The sequence below is a fragment of the Maniola hyperantus genome, chromosome 24, assembly GCF_902806685.2.
Source record: "Maniola hyperantus chromosome 24, iAphHyp1.2, whole genome shotgun sequence".
Classification (NCBI taxonomy): Eukaryota; Metazoa; Arthropoda; class Insecta; order Lepidoptera; family Nymphalidae; genus Maniola; species Maniola hyperantus.
The window spans coordinates 3,424,893-3,440,346 of record NC_048559.1 but is presented as its reverse complement, the minus strand read 5'-3'; the positions used below and the strand labels follow the sequence as shown (position 1 = coordinate 3,440,346).

The following is a 15,454-nucleotide window of genomic DNA, read 5'->3' as shown; positions in this document are numbered from 1 at the left end:
TATAAATGCGAAAGTGTGTCTGTCTGTCTGTCCGTCTGCTAGCTTTTCGCGGCCCATCCGTTCAACCAATTTTAACAAAATTTGGTACAAAGATAGATTGCATCCCGGGGAAGGACATAGGCTCCTTTTAATCCCGGAAAATCGAAGAGTTCCCACGGGATTTTTAGAAACCTAAATCCACGCGTACTAAGTCGCGGGCATCAGCTAGTAATAAATAAATTATTACCTACAACTTGTGTTACTATGCGATAGCGAGAGTGCGAATAATAATGTTTCGGATTATCCGACCCATTGCGTCATACTTATGTAACTTATAGTACGCGACAGGTTGAGATGGCAATCGGAGTATGAGGCGAAGGGATGCCCGACACACCCGCACGTCTCCCGCGCTCGCCTGTACCGGGTTAGCGCGGGAGCTGCGCGTGTGCGGGGCGTTACCTCCCCGATTGCCATCTCGACCTGTGGCGTACCATATACCTACTCACCTTGTTCGGCGTGTATTTGGACAAGGGAATTACTGATCGTATATAACTGTATATCTATTCGATACTAAAACCTAATACCATTCGACAACTGTATGAGACATTTATGGGTGGGAATTAGTTGCGAGGGGAATAGGTGGGGGGAAGAAAGGAGGGTGGGGTAAGGAGGATTCTTGGGGAGTCGGTCGAGTGATGATTTGTAGTGTGGTTAGCGTTCATCTAGCGAACTGTATGTCGGCCCGCTGGATATAACTCATCTCTAACAATGATGAATAGTGGACTCGCCAAGATATGTGGACAATTTACTATTGCGTAGAATTAAGTAGATACTTTATAGATTACTAGCCACCCGCCCCGGTATCGCACGGGTATCTTAGTCCAATTTTCGTAGGGATATCTAATTTTTGGAAATAAAATATAGCCTATGTTACTCAGGAATAATGTAGCTTTCTACTGGTGCAGGAATTTTCAAAATCGATTCAGTAACTCCGAGATTACCCTAAACAAACTTTTACCTCTTTATAATATTAGGATATTCTAACCCTCTAACAAATAAACTTGGAATAGCGGTGGAATAGTTATACTCTGTTTTGTCTTTTTCCTTCAAATGTCAAATTACTGATGACAGAGAAAGACAAAACAGAGTATAACTATTCCACCGCTATTCCAGGTTTATTTGTTAGAGGGTTAGAATATTAGTATAGATTAGTCAGTGGCGTGCAGCTCATAAAGGGATTAAAACACTGCTTACACTGAAATAGCTCTATGTACATTTTTCATTATGAACTGTCAGTAAACGGATAACCCACCTAACTGCCTACCCTAACTTTAAATAAAAGTGCACTCCATTGACTGTTCTTATTATAGGTATATTATGAGTGTATATCTTTGGAACTCAATCTTTATAGATTTGATCACAGTCATGATGATAAGTTTCTGGGGATAATAAGTAAAGCGACAGGTCTCCGTTCTCTCCGTATATAAATCTATCATCTAATGTCCGAAATAACCAGTTAAAACCGGTCATTCTGCGGCGCGGAACCGGAAGTACTGCGCTATACTTTCATAGATTTTATCTAATGTAGTAAAACCCGTTCGATTTTCTAACTGTACAATATTCTAACGTGTTGTGTAAGTCTCACGTGTTGTGTACGTCTGCCCCAGAAAGGGGAGAAAGACCAATTAGGGACAAGGACAGGAAAGAAAGAATTTGTAGGGAGTCAAGAAGGCGCCCCGGGAAAGAGCCACCGAGCAAGTACCGAACGGGCGCCCTCCCGCGTTTCGGCCCATATAACCGCGAGGTTGGTGGGGCCATGGGAGGTGGTGGGTTGTACAATATTCTAAAGCAAAACGCACATCTACGGAATGAAATTGAACCGAGGTGCAGCGTACTTTTTAAATAAGTAACTCGAAACTTTGCGGTTGAAATGAAAACAAAAACGAGAGATTCAAACAGCGCGATTTTCGTCGCTAGTTGTCGAGTTGTTATCAAAAAAGACGCTTCACCTATTGTCCCACGCCATTCCGTAGGTGTGGGTTGCGCCTTTAAATAAAGACATAAAATGGACATTAATAGCCCAAGTAAATCTACAAATTAGTTAATAAATTACAACTCACTCTGTATAGTCCAAACTGCTTTCTGCTCCGGCAATGACCTAAAACAAACAAGTAGGCACATTAATTTATTATCACGCTATAAATATGTCCCCAAGATGGCTTTAGGAAGTTCGCCGAACTACCAAACTACTTGTAAGCACATTTAACTTTGTACATATAAAACTATCACGAATTCCACTAACTAGTTTTGTGATTTATTGAATAACTAGCTTCATTTTCGTAACAAGATCGGGTCATTCGGTTTCGGCTAAGTTATTGAGGGAAATCGTACGAAAATCAATCTGACGGAATTGCTTAATCTTCAGATATAGGTACCAGTGTTACACAGGAAATAGCGACATGTCCGCCATTTGATAAGATTAGATTATTATATATAGCTTCGATATAATATATAATTTCGGCGGTAAAGTTGTTGATGCTAAGCAGTTTTCTTCAACATAGTCTTCATAAACTTAAACGATAGACATCCACTGTGGTAGACAAAGGTACCTAATTATAGTACCGTTTTGATACTTTACAGTATTTTCGGTTGACGGTATGTCAAATATTAGACTATGGTGACGTGAAATCAAAGAAAAATAGGTCTACCTGCGTCAAATGTACTAAAATTTGACGCCTGGCAGTGACGTCGAAGTCTCGGCGTTTTATTAGAAGTTCCCTAACTGTCATGAACAATGCTAGTCGAGGCTAATTTTATTTTTTTATTTTTTATTTTTATTGAATGGTTTACTAGCGATTTTAACATAAAACTTACTAACTATAATAAATACATAGGTTTTTCTATCATGCACAACTATGTTAAATCATTTAAAAGTAAACACTGCATGCAAATTCCGTACAGATATCAGAGTTACAAAGGGGATAACAATTTAAGTAGGTAAAGATTCCATTCAGTATGTCTGTAGGTATGGTTAAAAAGTAAACAGTAGGTAAACGTTCTACTGTAAAATTAATAAATATGTTAAAAAAACTAAATTAACTACTAGGTATAATATAATGTTACAATTTTTTTTTTTACGTTTATACTTAATTACTATTTTCTTATATTCTACACATTCTAAGTTCTAACACACTCTTATTTCTAAAATTAATTTCTATTTCATTATACTTTCACTATATAAAGGTTGTTTAGATACAAAAAATATATTTTGAAATGAGACTAAAAAAAATAATAAGTAGATAACTAGGTAGGTATGTAAAAGTAAAAATATAGATTCATTAATTTTAAAATTACAAAAATAATTTAATAGTAATATTAAATTCCAGGTTCAGGGTAGGTACAGCTATTGGCTAGCTTTTGACTAGGTCGCTTATCACTAATTATAACTAGAGGCTAATTTTGGCAATTTATTTGCTATAATAAATATCCTGCTGAAATAAATCTTCTAAAAGAGTCTTCCATATCTTTTATATACAACTAGCTGCCCCGGCGAACTTCGTACCGCCTAACAGTCGATTAATTTTTTTTTAATTTTTGTCTCCGTTAGAACCATCTTCGTACTGCAAGGAATATTACAATAAAGAATTAGCGAAATCGGTTCAGCTGTTCTCGAGTTTTGCGATCAGCAACACATTCAGCGATTCATTTTTATATATATAGAGATTACCGTGGCACAGCAGACAGCTAACGCTATAAACAAAGTAGTTCGAGAAACAATGCTTTATAGTATAGCTACATTTGTGCCTTACTACCATACTACCTTTTTGTATATAAATAAACAAAGTAAAAGTTCAAGGCAACTTCACATTACAGAGCTCTACAACTCGCTCAGACGTGGAGTAAAAGCGATTTCTTTTGTAGTACATCAATAATACAGTTGGGAATCGAGCAGGGGCGTTGGTACTGTGTAACGAATGGACAGCGCGCATAAAAAATCAATAAAGGCCCGGCCTTCGCGGAGGTCGAGTGACGCGCCGATCAGCCCATCACATTCCAAGACTGCCCTAAGATGGCGGATTTCTTTCTTTTTATCTTGTTATAACGATTTATTAATGCTTGTTTAACTTAGCTGTTGAAAATAACAATAAGTAAAAGTAGTAATAATAGGTACCTACGGCTAATTAAAAAGCCATGTCGCATTTTTGATAAGATAGTAGAAGAGTTATAGTAGGTATCAATATGGTCATCAAAAGACCCCAAGCGCATCTTCGTTCTTAGTGAATTTAAACGCTACATTTATACAGTATTGAAATTAGCAAATTAAGTCACATCACATCATGATTATGTAAGTGATATAACAAAACAATGTGGCAAGCAAACAAACAGGTCTTAGTGGTCTCTGGCGTTTCGTTTATTTCCGTAGAGTGTTCAATCGGGAACAGAACCACCGTGAGATGAGATTTCATACCGCTTTGCCATAGAGTTCGTCGGAAAGAATACTTTGGCCGCGGTTCAAAGAGTTAACGCCGTTTTATTCAGTGCCAAGTGCAATATTTTTAGATGAATGTATGACATAGCGAATTTTGATGCGCGTAATAACTAAATTTATCGAATAACGTTACTACTACGTTTAAGCAGAGTAGTTTTTCGATCCTTCGATCATTACTGTACAAGATATGCTGTCGTTGATCGTCAAAAAGTGTTCATGAAAACTTATTATCGATGATTTGCTAGTGAGAAAGTCAATGCGACCTATCTCACGCAGTGTGTTGTAAAAATACAATGAGTGTACACAAAGTTAAATGTAGTTTGGAGGAAAATGTATTTTTGCCTTTTTTATTGCTGTCAAAAACAAGTCCCTACTACCAGATTTTGTATGGGACTGCATATATTATACTATAAGAAACAAAGAATCGATTCCGAAGTTCTTTGTTCAAAAAGTTACAAATACATAAAACAATTCTTTCGGGCAAGGAAAGCAAAGGAAACACTTTTAAAACCAGCATATTCGTTGGTATACTTAAAAGTTCTGAACTATCTCGGAAGTTTTAAAATAATAGTTTTAAAGTTGGTAGGTAATGGTTCCATTTGTTCAAAGTAATTTATTCTTCCACAAACTATGGGATAGAAGACAAGAAAGATTCCATATCATTAATGGATTTTTGATCGAATTTAATCTTTCATATCACGTACGAGTACATGTTATTTTGGCAAACGGCGTATTTGTCCCCATCTGAAACCAGCATACCAGTAAGACGTGAGGGTGACTCTTTAAATTCCTTGGCAAACGATAGGCACTAAATCAATAAAAACATTTGGAAAATATCAAAATACTGAAATAGGTGGCACGCCTCCCTTCCATAAATCTGTTGGCTTTTGACGTACATCACAACAATCATTCAACATTAACAAAAAACGGGTTTGTTTGATATTGTATAATCAATAATCATCATCTACTTCAGCTTCGCAACCCGTTGAGCTGTGTCAGTTACTCCAGTTCTCCTACGGATCTCATTTCTGTTTTGATCACGTAGAGAAACTCCGAGCGTAGATCTCTCCATCGCCCGCTGAGTGACTCTGAGCTTTCTTATGAGGCCCATTGCGACCATGTCTCAGATCCATAATCCATAATTATGTCATCACTGGCAACACGCACTGTTTCATGACTTTGGTCTTCAAGCACTGAGGAATATTGGACAAGAAGCTTCCTGAACACTGCCCAGGCGACTTGGATTCGGCGGCTGACCTTTTTCTCGGCTGTGGCTAGTTCCTACAGTCTGGTCTGATGAGAGGCTTCAGCTGTGGCTACCGGGGCAAAGTCATGCCACCAAGGGCTAACCTGGTGACCTGTGGAAAATTATTTGTACAAGGCGCTAAATACATGAGGATTAAACCATATCTTTGATTTCAAAAACTACAATGTACTTCCTACTAGTAACTAGTTTCGTGCGCGACATCGGTCGTCGAATAAGGCAAAGAGGCAGCGTTATGCGCTCTGGGGCCTACCTGCCCCCCGATTGTGTAAGAAAAACGTATTCATCGTTATCGTAATTATGACGATGACGACGATAATGATAACGATGAAATCATTAAACACATTTGGGGGGCTGGTCCAAAGGTTGTCCATCGCCATTCAGTGCCGCGTGGCTATACTTCTAGCTTGATGGGCACCTTTGGCCTACTAGGGGCAACCTGGGCGGACTTTTTGACGACGTTGTTACAGAATAATAATTTATAATTAGTAGTTTTAAGAATTGTGTATTGACACTGTCTTAACAAACTGATAAATCTATATACAGACCAAATAAACCCCAAACAAATATCTCTAAATACAAAAACAAGGCACTAGCGACTCGACGACACTCCAATGGAGGTAGCAACTAGCAACGACACTTCAATTAGTCGGTAGTCCGTGTATGCACTCAAAACATACGTTTGAAAACTTTATATTAGGTACTCGTGCCTATAATACACGCCAGGCAGAGATGGCACTCGGGGACGGAACGCCCCGCACAGCCCCCGCGCTAACTCGGTGCGGGCGACCGCGGGTGTGCGGGGCGTCCCCCCGCCTCATACCCCGATTGCCATCTCAACCTGTCGCGAACTATACATCATACTTTTAGGCACCCTTTGTCGATTTGACAGTGATAGAAACCAAACTATCATCGCATCATAACAAACCGTGGGAACCAGCTTTAATGAACAGGTAAAAAATTGTATAGAGATTACTGGCGTGATATAAACGCGGTTTTATATTATGACGAATAAAACGGTTGCCGTGTTAGATAGCCAACTTTCACACGGCGACGTCCAATTACTCGCGAGTTCAACAATGACACAGGGTCAACTACCTTTACGCGTGTAGATGCTAGATATTGCAAGCATCCAAAAGAGAACGCAATATATGCAGTTGCTAGGCGGGAGACTTGCGAGTGTTAAATTTTTGATGGCTTCCGCAGACGCCACTTACGATGTTAAGTGGTGACTAGTGACACACAAGTCGTGATTGGATGAACTAGGAAAATTTTAGCGGTTATTATTATTGAAGCTGCATACCTGAGAGTTCTCCATAATGTTCTCAAAGGTGTGTGAAGTCTGCCAATCCGCACTTAGTGGACAGCCTTATTTTTAATTCAACACTTGGTTGAAATACAAGATCAAAGTCTAAATATATTTAAGCAGGTTTTACATAGCCTAAAATTATTAGGCTATGTAGAAAATCTAGAATCTAGTTGGTAGGTAGAACACGATTCTACTTTCTATTCCGCCAGTGTCCGCACAACTGAGCATTGTAATAAAAATACGAGCTCCTCGAGATACGATCTCTACTATATATTTTTCAATCCTTATATTATTCTCTATCCAAGAATCCTTGGTTTTATGACAAGAAAACTATATTACGTTCCCTAAAGTGGACATTTGACCCCTAAGCACTATATATTTTATTCGACTTCGCTGGCTGTATATATCTTAGGATCATCGATTTTAGAACGAGCAACGAGAAAGCTTTATTACGTTCTTTATATTGAGTTACGTTACGGCACTATGTTATTGATCCTTGGGCGATAAATTCTGTAACATTATTTTGTAACCCTAAACATAAATACCTATATTCTTACTCATAGAGTGAAAATCATCTATTTTCTAACCACTAACAAACTTTTATTAAGTTCTCTATAATGAACGTTAGCGGGTAGCGCTTTATTGCAGAAATATCTGCACTATTGTATCGCAGTACAACTCGACGCAACTTTCTATTCCGCCCGCGTCTACACGGGCATTATAAAGGCTGAAAACAGAATAGCGACGGAGTCCAGCGCGAACTCTAGAAGTTGTAATACAAGTAACTGTATGATGGCGTTCACACAGAGCAGCGCACATTGGCGTAGCGCGAGCGCTCCAGCATCCGCGCGCCGGCATCACGCGTAGTGTTTGACGTGCTTTCATTATCATAGACGTTTCTTTGGCAGAGCTACTGTGTGAAACTGTGAAGCACATCTCCGATTGACTGATGATAAGAATCATTTTTTTTTTATAAAAATGGCGAGCAACCGAGCAGGCGGGTCACCCACCTGATGTTAAGTGATTACCGCCGCCCATGAGCATTTGCAGTACCACGTCGCACGCTGTGTATGGTACAGGCTTAAAATGTAAACGCATGGACCTACGGCACTGGATACAACTTTCTTTGATCCCTGAACGTATTTTCTAGCCTGCTGCCTATGTGTACCAGACCGGTTTTAATAAATGCCCGGTTCTGCTGTATAAATAATGTCTAGTTGCTGGATAATGGACGACTTGCCTTTTAGACTGTCCATGTTGGCTCCACGGGTATACATCAGTCTATCTTAGCTCGAAGATAAATTTCTCTACAATTTGCATTGCTGCTTGTCAATATTTGTCTACTATACTACCAGACATAACTTTGATTCAATTTATGTAAGATGTTTACTAAATTATAGAGTTCTTGTTATTTATTTCAAGTACTCAAAGATCGAGGCGGTGCAATGATACGAGTAGCTACTGACACAGTTCGAGACTGTTAGAACTTATAACAAAACGTCGACGCTTCGACGTCACTGGCAGGCGTCAAATGTCAGTACATTTGCCTCAGGTAGCCTGAAGGCAGCCCTATTTTTCTTGGATTTCACGTCACCATAGCCTAATATTTGACATATCGTCGATACAGGATCAAACCGAGAGGTGCAGTTGTACCAGAAAAATACTTAATGAGCCTCGTAGCGTGATACCCGTGGAAGTTATGAGGACTTAAAGGATTTGATTGAAACTACAATGTGACAACCCTCCAAATCGCGGAAGGGAACTCGTAAAAAACTTCTGTGAACTCACCGTTATAACGTTTGTCAATACAGAGACACCAAAATAATCTATGGCATTAACTAATTGGTGCTACATGTATCTCATGTTGTCATATATATGATTTATCAAACACGCTGTATACACATCATATAATATATATAATATACACATACTATGTGACTAAAACTACTCGTATATGCCTAACATTAACATAGACCTATTTAGATTGTACATATCTCGCTATAAGTCGCACCCAGTCACCAAAAATAGTGCCTCAATAGCTCAACGGTTAAAGGAGCGGACTGAAATCCGAAAGGTTGGGGTTCAAACCCCCACCCGTTGCACTAATTATCGTACCTACTCCTAGCACAAGCTATACGCTTAGTTGGGAGTCGAAAAAGGAATATTATTAGTCATGAAAAAAGCTGTGATAGCCTAGTGGTTAGGACGTACGCCTTCTAATCGGAGGTCGGGGGTTCGATCCCGGGCCCGCACCTCTAACTTTTCGGAGTCATGTGCGTTTTAATTAATTAAATATCACTTGCTTTAACAGTGAAGTGAAAACATCGTGAGGAAACCTGAGAGTTCTCCATAACGTTATGAAAGTTGTGTTAAGTCTACCAATCCGCACATGGCCATCGTGGTAGATGATGGCCTATGGCCAAAACTCTTCTCACTCTGAGAAAAGACCTGTGCTCTGTATTGAGACGGTGACGACATGCCTAATATTCTTTTTTAAAAAACATTGCTTGCCAAAGTTGGAAAACACTACAATATTTAAAAACACAACACTTTTCCGCGCTCGTCGACAAATCCCCATCGCTATCAACACGCGTATGAGTGTGACATCATTAGTGAAACATTTCCACTTGCGTACATACACGTACTCGCACATATCGAGTACGTATATACCTACCTACATATTGTAATAGCACTCACGTTTAGCTACATGCCGCGCTAGAGTTACCACACGTATCAATAAAGGAAGGGCTTTTCCTGTATTATAATTACTATGTAAACTATAAAGTACCAAGTACTATATTATAAAGTACTAGATTCATTTCTAATTCGAACCGCCAAGATTTGGAACACCCTTCCAGCATCAGTTTTCCCTTTTACCTTCAAGACAAGAGTGAATAGGCATCTTCTAGGCAAGCGCGCTCCGTCTTAGGCTGCATCATCACTTGCCACCCAGGTCTGATTGTAGCCAGGCGCTAGTCTATAAATAAATAAAAAAGTATATAGATCAAACTTATATTCAGAGGTCGTTGTGTAACTATTTAAGTCAAAAAACGTGACAACAGAATTAGTTATGCTAATCTGCCACAATGGTAAGTTACCACAGAATGTTTGAGTTTAATTTTGGGGACTGGTAAAAAGACCTGTCTGACCCTAAACCTGCGAGAACTTTTCAATCCCGTGAGAACTCTTTGATTCTCCGGGATCAAAAGTAGCCTATGTCCTTCCCCGATATGCAAGCTATCTCTGTACCAAATTTCAATGAAAACGGTTAAACGGATGGGCCGTGAAAAGTTAGACAGACAGAGGGACAGACGGACGGACAGACAGACAGACAGACTTTCGCAATTATAATAATAGTATGGATATGGATTACAAAGAGATGCGAGGTTACATTTCTAATCGAGAATTTTCGTCCAAGAAAAAACAAACGTCACTGCCAAAATGTTTTTTAAGGCACTTTTAAGAAATGGTGTCATAGAGTTACGCTTCCTACTATGTGCGCCATAGAGCTAGCAGTGGATTAGATATGGTACGCGCACATACCTAACCTAGACATACTTCCTCCACCTGTCGTCTAGAGCTCTATTTACCTACCTCCTACCTGACGCCAGATTTCTTAACGTACTACTCTGCGCCTCTGTAAGCGAAAGTTTGTACGTGTAAAAAATAATCTAAATATATAAAATAAAAAGGTGACTGACTGACTGACTAACCAACTGACTGACTGATCTATCAACGCACAGCTCAAACTACTGGACGATTCGGGCCGAAATTTGGCATGCAGATAGCTATTATGACGTAGGCATCCGGTAAGAAAGGATTTTTAAAAATATGAGCCCTAAAAGGATGAAATAGGGGTTTGAAATTTGTGTGTAGCTAGTTGTAGGACATTACGATTCCAGATGGGCCTTAATACAAAAACTAAGCGGCAATATTTCAAATGGTCCCGCTTGTATATTCATGATTCATGGTGTCCGTACGCACGCTAAGCGACATTCGGCCCTGCCTCGTAAGCAGCGGCGCACACGAGCGTGCAGCTTGGAATAACATGACTCGTCGGCAATTTCGCGTTATGCAACTTCCGCGTACTTTCCTACGCCGCACCGCTACAGTTACCTTAACAACGTTAATTGAACACGGATCTCTCACATAACCTTTTAAACAGATATTACTTTTTAAAATGAACTTGCTAATGCTCGCACCTTCGTCCGCGTGGACTACACAAATTCCAAACCCCTGTTTTAGCCCTCTAGGGGTTGAATTTTAAAAATCCCGTCGTGGCGGATGTCTACGTCATAATAGCTGAATTTTCAAAAACCTGTCTTGGCGGATGTCTACGACATAATAGCTATCTGCATACCAAATTTCAGCCCGATCCGTCCAATAGTTTGAGCTGTGCGTTGATAGATCAGTCAGTCAGTCAGCTTTTCCTTTTGTGTACCTATATAGATGTACGAAGAAAAGAAAAAACTTATGTTGTTACTAAATTGAAGACATTGGAAAAAATAATTTTGAAAAGTTAAAAAACGTGCGTCTTCTACTAAAGACTAAACTATCATTGAATCAGCGCTGGTTTGTTACAGGTACAATAATTTGAAGAAACTGCAGAGTGGTTTTATTCTGGTCTGTCCAGTAAGCAAGCCAGTCGGTGCGAAACGGCATCAAGTAGCCGACGCCGAACATTCCAATCCAACGCTGGAATGAAATTGATTGGAATCCTGGAAACGAGGCATTTAAGCAAACAAACTATACAACTCGTAACCAAAATAGATATTCATGATTCGCATGAATATACATGAGATGTTAACATTGCTCTGGCCTCTGATGCAAACACTCTAAACACAAACACAACCCGTAACCAGCATCAATATAAACAACATGACTATAGTAAGCGACAGGTCGAGATGGCAATCGTAGTGGGGACGCCCCGCACACCCCCCGCGCTAACCCGGATGCAGATAGAGCTATTCTGACGTAGACATCCGCTAAGAAAGGATTTTTGAAAATTCAACCCATAACGGGGGTAAAATAGGGCTTCGAAATTTGTGTAGTCCACGCGGACGATGTCGCGAGCATAAGTTAGTAGCAACTAGTATTATAAAACAATATCAGTGGATAACATCTCTATATATAATAAATGAATCGTTAAATGTGTTGCTGATCGCAAATCTCGAGAACAGCTGAACCGATTTCGCTAATTTTTTTCTTATAATATTCCTTGAAGTACGAGGATGGTTCTTATGGAGAAAAATTTAAAAAATTTGAATCGACTTAGGCGGTAAGAAGTTCGCCGGGGCAGCTAGTTTAATATAGATTATTTCGGTTACCTCTGTTTTAATTACCGTTTATGTAAATTATTACGCGCGTGTAATACGGGCCGGCAGCGAGCGGTCGGGCTTGCAGTACCTACAAATGTAATAGTTTGAACACGTGTATGAAACTCTTGCATAGTAACAAAGTATTTTTGCTGACGTTAATTGCATTCGGCTGTACAAATACCTAATGTCAACGCAGACCAAGCTAGTAACAAATAATATACCTACTTGTCCTACATACCAATGCAATGGTATCAAATTCTGCATTTTTATTTATTTCGTGTAGGACAAAGTATCCCACAATGTCTGAGACTTTACTATTGGTTTGAAAAGGAGGAGAAGAGCGGGAATGAAACTAAGCAGAACTACTCTTTTCGAATCATAAAAGTTTCAATATTATCAATGTAACAGTCTACTACACTATCTTGGGGAGCAACTCAAAGATCCGCCGTGTCAGTTGCTTCCACACAATTTTGTCATTAGAAATTCATCAATTGCATAACAGCCTCGAAAAATACATTATTTTTACAAATTATTTCATCATCATCATGATCAACCCATCGCCGGCTCACTACAGAACAGGGGTCTGCTCTCAGAGTGAGAAGGGTTTCGGCGGATTGGCAGACTTCACACACCTTTGAGAACATTATGGAGAACTCGCAGTCATGCAGGTTTCCTTACGATGGTTTCCTTCACTGTTAAAGTAGGTGATATTTAATTACTTAAAACGCACATAACTCTGAAAAGTTCGAGCCCGGGATCGAACCCCCGACCTCCTATTAGGAAGCGGACGTCCTAACCACTGGGCTATCAGTGTTATCATTGGTACCTAATACGTATAATTTCGTATGGTGTAACAGTAATAACCACGCCACATAAGCAGTTTAATCAGAAGAGTAAACAGTTTCGCAGCCACGTGTACGATCATAATATGCCGGCACGGGGCCGCCGCCGCCTCAATCACAAGGTCACTGAACGCTTGCACATACCGAGTGGGACCTAAGCGAACCCTAGCGTGCCTACTTCACAACTTCGCCTGTTTATCGGGCTAGAAGTTAGGGGTGTCGAATAAAATTTTAATAATTTTCCTGCATGTTTTTCACCAGGAGCCCTTGCTTGTTTACAATCAATACCCATTTCCTGTCTCTTATGGAATAGAAGTCGAATGGTTATTGATTTGCAAGGGCTCCTGATGAAGAAACATGCAGGAAAACTATAAAACTATATTATGACTGTAGGTAAGACGTACGAGTGTACGAGACTATCGGCCAGCAGGGTGAACAGGCGAATGCTCGTGAGGCGCATAACATCTGCCCGCAAAACGTCACTTCGAGATGACCACAACCACTCTGCCAAGAAGACGAAGAAGAAAGATAGGACGCTTAGCCTGTGGCTTAGCTCTACACTCGCACAGCTCGACCGTGGATAGAATAGTTCATACAATAGATATCACTTTGGTGATAAGGTCGCCCTTTGTTTTTTAAGTGTATCCTGTATTCTTACGCTTGGTAATTTTGTTAATAATAAAGTTGTTTAAATAAATAAAATACATAAGAATAGGTACCTACTCCAAATTATACGACATTAAACCGGGCTGAAACTAAACATCAATAATATATCTATTGACTCTACAATGTGGCTAATTTGTGTTGTAAACAATCTTTGAAATGACTGACTAGTACACTCGTGCAAGGGACCACCCAAAACAGACCTAATTTGGTCGGTCCATTGCATGGGCGACCTGTCCTAACCTATCCTCCTGTCCTCGTCCTCTGGTGCAATTCCATTTTCCTGCACAAAAAGATAAGAAGCTCGATGGAGTCACTCTCAGGCCGGGATACATGTCCGAAGAACTGTAATCATCATGATCGTACGAGAAGGGTTTGGTTAGTCCACCACGCTGGCCAAGTGCGGATTGGCAGACTTCACACACCTTTGAGAACATTACGGAGAACTTTCAAGTATGCAGATTTCCTCACGATGTTTTTTTTTTTTTACAGTTAATATTTAATTTCCTAAAACGCACCTAACTCAGAAAAGTTAGAGGTGCATGCCTCTGATCGAACCCCCGACCTCCCGAATAGGAGGCCGACGTCCTAACCACTAGGCTATCGTGGCTCTTAGATTTTTAATATGAGTTCATAATCATTAGTTAATTGACAAACCTGGCAAGTATAATACAGTAACCTAAAGCTGCAGTGAACTAGATGAGGTAGCCCTACCTTGCAGCAGTGACTGGGTAAACCTAAACACTCGCAGCGCCATTGTTTACGTTAGCCAAGTCAAACAAACGTACCTGATAAGTCCTTCGGTTCGAACTGTGAACAATCCGATCACAATGGCACTATTGCACGGCAGGTACACAGCACTGGGTAGATAGCTATCACAATAGACCGTACAACAATAACTAGGTATTATACACTACCTACTTCATAAGACGATGATGTGAATTGACAAGCTTATCTACTTACTGTCAAACAAAAAAACTCGACACTTGAAAGCCTAATTATTCGACTGTGGGTGAGTGACTAAAAACTAAGAAAAGTGTGAACAATTAAGTTTTAATCTGGTGACAGAAGGGCTAGGTCATTTTTTTGCGCAAAGGATCAGCGTGACTGTTGAGCACAGAAAGTATCCTTGGAACCATTCTATGCGGGCATGATCGTACAGTAATTAGATAAGGTTAGCTCTAAATTTATGGTAACATTTTTATTAAATAAAATAGACTTTCATAATCTTACTTAATTATTCGCAATTTTTGGTGCTGTAATTTGTTGCAGTTTGTATGTAAATTCAATGTCAGCGCTCAAGGAAGTCAGACATTAAAATAAAAGTATTTCAAGGTCTTTATCGACAAGCATTTTGTTTTAATGGTTACATACCTATTTTTTATGTATTTTAAAAGTGCCAAATTCTGACATCAAACGCCCATTTACATCATCGAATTACGAATAAGAAACGATCGCATTGAAGTTTGCACTCATACTTAAAACGCGGTGTAATTAATATTTATCAACAATCAATGTCTATTTCCGTTATCAATTTTTGATTATGGTGGCAACAGTTTCACTCAAACACGACACTGTTATACCCTGACA

The 15,454-nt window shown here is 39.6% G+C and overlaps 1 protein-coding gene across 3 annotated transcripts in view; it reads right to left on the bottom strand.

The window, feature by feature from the left end:
• Positions 1–15,454, bottom strand: part of CtBP (C-terminal binding protein) — a 117,483-nt gene that overhangs the window by 59,823 nt on the left and 42,206 nt on the right. Inside the window, exons 1-2 of one of the 3 annotated variants that reach the window (XM_034981357.2) lie at positions 14,653–14,825; positions 2,100–2,137 (exon numbers count right to left, since the gene is read on the bottom strand). The gene's annotated coding sequence lies outside the window, so the exon portion shown is untranslated. Of the gene's footprint in view, positions 1–2,099; positions 2,138–9,918; positions 9,940–14,652; positions 14,826–15,454 lie in introns of those variants that run through there. The other 2 variants (XM_069506973.1, XM_034981356.2) reach the window with 2 other exon arrangements.